The sequence below is a fragment of the Rhinolophus sinicus genome, chromosome 17 (genome assembly GCF_057876585.1).
Source record: "Rhinolophus sinicus isolate RSI-liver-muscle chromosome 17, RSI-T2T, whole genome shotgun sequence".
NCBI lineage: Eukaryota > Metazoa > Chordata > Mammalia > Chiroptera > Rhinolophidae > Rhinolophus > Rhinolophus sinicus.
This window is the reverse complement of record NC_142517.1, coordinates 17,175,495-17,180,642: the sequence shown is the minus strand read 5'-3', so window position 1 is coordinate 17,180,642 and position 5,148 is coordinate 17,175,495. Positions and strand designations below refer to the sequence as shown.

General features: G+C 32.9%; 1 pseudogene; it reads left to right on the top strand.

The window, feature by feature from the left end:
* Positions 1-240: 240 nt before the first annotated feature.
* Positions 241-1,458, top strand: LOC109446485 (proteasome subunit alpha type-1 pseudogene; annotated as a pseudogene).
* Positions 1,459-5,148: the final 3,690 nt, after the last annotated feature.

The following is a 5,148-nucleotide window of genomic DNA, read 5'->3' as shown; positions in this document are numbered from 1 at the left end:
ATTATTTTCATTGGCTATTTAGAATTGTTCCATGATCAAATAGCAATTGATAAAACTACATTACAATGGCCTGTCACCCATCTAAATTAGCCTCCTGTTGACCATTTATCAAAACTGCCAAATACCTTACAAAACTTTTCAAAATCACAGTAGCAGGTATTCAACCTTCAAATGTACAAGGATTTCCGCAGGAGACTTCAGCCAGGCCTGCGAGGGAACCATGTTTTGCAATAAGTATGACATGATGTCACTGTTTGGAGCCCTCAGGGCAGGATTCATCAAATTGAATATGCAATGAAAGCTGTCAAACAAGGTTCAGCCACAGCTGGTTTGAAATAAAAAACCCATGCAGTGTTGGTTGCATTGAAGAGAGCACAATCAGAACTTGCAGCTCATCAGAAAAGAATTCTCCATGTTGACAACCATATCGGTATTTCAGTGGCAGACTTACTGCTGATGCTAGACTGTCAGGTAATTTCATGTGGCAGGAGTGTTTGGATTCCAGATTTGTGTTTGACAGACCTCTTCCTGTGTCTCATCTTGTATGTCTAATTGTAAGCAAGACCCAGATACCAACACAAAGATATGGCTGGAGACCATATGGTGTTGGGCTGCTTATTGCTGGTTATGATGATATGGGCCCTCATGTTTTCCAAACATGTCCATCTGCTAACTATTTTGACTGCAGAGCTGTGTCCATTGGAGCCCGTTCTCAATCAATTTGTGCTTACTTGGAGAGACATACGTCTGAGTTTATGAAGTGTAACTTGAATGAACTGGTTAAGCATGGTCTGTGTGCCTTATGAGAGACACTTCCTACAGAATAGGTCTTAACTACAAAGAATATTTACATTGGAATCATTGGTAAAGACTTGGAGTTTACAATATATGATGATGATGATGTGCCTCCATTCCTGGAAGGTCTTGAAGAAAGGCCACAGAGAAAAGCACGCCCTGCTCAATCTGCTGATAAACCTGCAGAAAAGGCTGATGAACCAATGGAGCATTAAGTGATAAACCAATCTATAAGTGTATTGTTAAATATGTAAGAATGCAAGAACATGTACTGATGACAATAATCTATACTTTGAACCAAAACATCCATAGTGGTGACATTTTAGGAAATCAGTCCAGGTGTGAGTTTTTTCCAAACGACTTCACTGTGAACCGTATACTGTGATTCAGTTGTTTTTCAAAGGGTCTATACAATCATTTTCTAGAAAGTATAGTCATCTGTACTAATGTTTTTATATAAAGAATATAGTGTCTTTGTGGTTTTAGAGACAACTGTGAAATAAAATTGTTTCACCTGCTGGGGGAAAAAATGTACAAGGAGTTTGCAGTTATCTCTGTCATAAACAACTAACACTGCAAATCCTTATTGTGAAGTGATATTTGTAGCAAGAAGGATTGATTATTAAATATTTGAATTCTAAAAATGCATGTGTTTTGAGCAAAACAATTAAGGAGAATATTTACATTAAATTTATGTAGAGTGGAGTCCTAAAATTATTTCTTCTTAAGGCTATCATTTTCTTCTTCTTCTTCTTCTTCTTCTTCTTCTTCTTCTTCTTCTTCTTCTTCTTCTTCTTCTTCTTCTTCTTCTTCTTCTTCTTCTTATTTCTTCTTCTTCTTCTTCTCCTCCTCCTCCTCCTCCTCCTCCTCCTCCTCCTCCTCCTCCTCCTCCTCCTCCTTCTCCTTCTCCTCTTCTCCTCCTTCTTCTTCTCATTATTATTATTATCATTATCATTATCATTATTATTATTACTATCATTAACAGTTGCCATCAAGGAAGTTTCTGTGGACTTACATAAATTCAATTAAATTTTATATCTCCTATAGGGAATGGCTGATAAAAATATATTAAATAAAATACAAATAACTTCCATTTTATGGAATGATGCTGAAAAGGTCACCCAATGTTCTATAATTCCATATTTTAGTTAATCACTTAGGAACCATTTAATATCATAGTGTATTTAAATTCAGATAACCTGATACTTGTTTGATAATAAATGAACTGATTGTTGAAGGAATACATATGGTGACAACTTAAGAGGGTAATAAGTCTGCATGTTATCCCCCTGCTCCTTTTCAAGCAACGTTGTTTAGTATTTCAAGCTTTTCTCTATATTTCAGATTTATATTTCAGAATTACACCTTTATTAGGAGTCCTATACTAGTTTCTTAAGTTTTCAAATGCTATTTTCCACCTTTCTCTTCCTATGATTTAAAGGAGGATTCCCTAGAAGTTGTATCATAGTGGAAAAATTACAGTGAAAGAAAGAGACAAAATGTTAAAAAAAAAAGTAATAGTAATGTTGAATGTAAGTAAAGGATATATGGAAGTCTTTTGTGGTGTTTTTACATATTTTTGCAGCTATCTGTTTGAAAAACTATAACAAGATAAAACATTATAAAGAGCAGAAAAACCCATTCAACTGGCACGTGGATTATAGAAAATACTGAAATGACAAATGATCCTTCAAATCAATACTATGTAATACCATTGAAGTCATATCACAAAAACAGATTAGTAAGAAATGCTTTTGTACCACCAAAAGAAAAAAAATGCTAAGGATTTGACTTAAGATCCTAGCAACATACCTATATGAAATAAATAGTGAAAGTATGTTGAAGTGAACAACTACTAAGAATAAAAGTAAATTTAATAAAAAGGAAAATAGAAAGATAAGTATACAAAATATTGTTTTAAAAATGATAAATATATGGTAAACCATTTAAGGATGAAAGAAGAAAACTAAAATATGTATTAGGAATAAAAATGACTTAAAACAACAGGTAGATAAGATAAATTATTAGAGTATCACATGCAACTTTGGTACAAATTTGAAAATCTAGATAAATTAATTTTAGTGAAATATAAATGACAAATTCATACTGAAAAGTGGTAGGTCAATTTTTAATAAATTGGAATTTTAAGTTCGGTATAGGTGGATTTAAAAAAAAAAAAAGTAACAAAGCACTTAAACTTTTACCTGTGGGAGAAATTAGGGAACACTTAAAAACACTGAAGCCATACAACAGAGCATATAAAAATAGGGCTGGATATTCATGAAATCAGAAGGAATGTTTCTGAACGTTTAAATTTAAAGAGAGGCTATGTAGCATGTAGGAAGTTATTTTTGGGACCCTAGAAATACTTTTTAAAATGGTAAACAGTCATTTTTTTTCTTTTTTTCTTTTAGAGCAGCTAAACGTGAAGCACAAAATCATGTCTGGATTCTGTAAAATAAAACAAAAAATAACAAATACAGAAAAAAAAAATAGTTGGAAGTATCATACCCAACTTAAAACTCAAAAGAAATCAACACTCTGAATTAAAAATTCTGGTTTGCCTTCAGGAAAATAAAATAGAAACATAAAATACCAGGGGTGCCAAAAAAAATGTACACAAGTGGACACTTTGTTCAACGTTGCTCATATAGTAGTTTGCTGTAATCAGAAGTGTCTGGATGCTGATGATAACCACTTTGAGTAACTCTTGTAATTGCAGAAGTCAAACGTGACTTGTATTCATCTTCTGTTATCAGTATATATCGAGTATTATAATTTTAATACAATTTTCCTTTCCTAAAATCTGTATACATTTTTTGGCCCTCTATATAATTTTAAATTTCAACTAAAAAAAACAATAACATGAATGAAAATTGCTAAGGTAATCTATATGCTTAAAAAAAAAAATGACAAAGTAGAATAAAGTGAAACTTACCCCACCTTATAGTGTGTATTATAATAAAAACAATATTTTGTTGCCACTCTGGAGAGAAACAGACCCAGGTATATTTGGAAACTTACTGTATGTAACCAGTAGCAAGATAAGTCCTCAGATAATGAAAAAAACAGTAGGTTATTGAAGTAATAGAGCTATGATAACTGTATACACACATGAGAACTTACAGAAAACCATCAATATACCCAGAACTTACATGAAACTTATTTTTGGATTGGTTATACATAAAAAAAAAAAAAAAAAAAAAAAAAAAAAAAAAAAGTATAGAATGATAAAAGAAAATATGTGTCTCACCCCATCAGTCATTCCCTATAATATTCTGTTTTATATAGCATGTGTTATTATCTGAAATTCCCTTGATGATACATCTGTGTCTGTTTATAAACCTCCCCTTCCTTTCCTCATTAGAATATGAGCTTCAGAGGAGCAGGAACTCTCTGAGTCTTGTTCCCTGTTTCATTCTTCAAGCCCAGATCTTTATCTGGCATAAAACAGATACTAAAAAATTGTTTTAAAATAAATGATTGGGTAAACAAATAAACAAACACACACATGATTGAATGAAGAATCTTCTAATAATCACCATGGTGGATGAGATTGTATTCCTGAAGGAGGCCTACCTAACACGTATCACATTGTTCATAGTTTTCATAAAGTTGTGGACTCACTCGAAGCATGAAAGTGAAAAACGTGTACCAAGAACTCATATATAAGCCTACAATAGAGCACAGGAATAATTAGGCTGGTCACACTCTCTAAATACAGTTTAACAATACAAAATAAAGAAAAAATGTTGATGGATTCTGACATTATTATTGAATTTCTGAAATCCAGAGTTGGAAGAAATATCAAAGAATTATTTTGTTCCTATGAAGCTGAGATGCAACAGTGGGGCTAAATTCCCATGTATGTGTAACAACCATTGGTGGCACAGGTATCTCTGCTGGTTTCCTGTCTTCATTCCCTTCAGATCCCCGTTAGTAATGAGATTTCTGCTCATAATGAGTCCACAAGCTTGCAAACCATGTTCTTGGGATTCCATCAGGTAAGTGGAACAGTTAATATCTACACTTGTCCACTGACTAACTAGAACTGTGAAGATATAAAGAAGAAAAGGGAGAATCAATGCTTTAAGTACTTCAGAACTGCTGCCTTAAACAAGAAAACACCATCTCATTGTGTCCTTTGTAGTAAGGCACAATTGTCTAACATCACGCCTTCTCCCTTCCACGCATACCCAGGAATCTATCATTAGATAAGTGTTCAAATTCAAATAAATAGTTTGCTTTATGGGCACTATGATATTTCAAAAATAGCAACCAATATGTTTTGTTGTAGTGATTTCTTTTTTTTTTTTTTAATTCCTTTTATCCTGTCTGTTCCTTCCAGTAAGA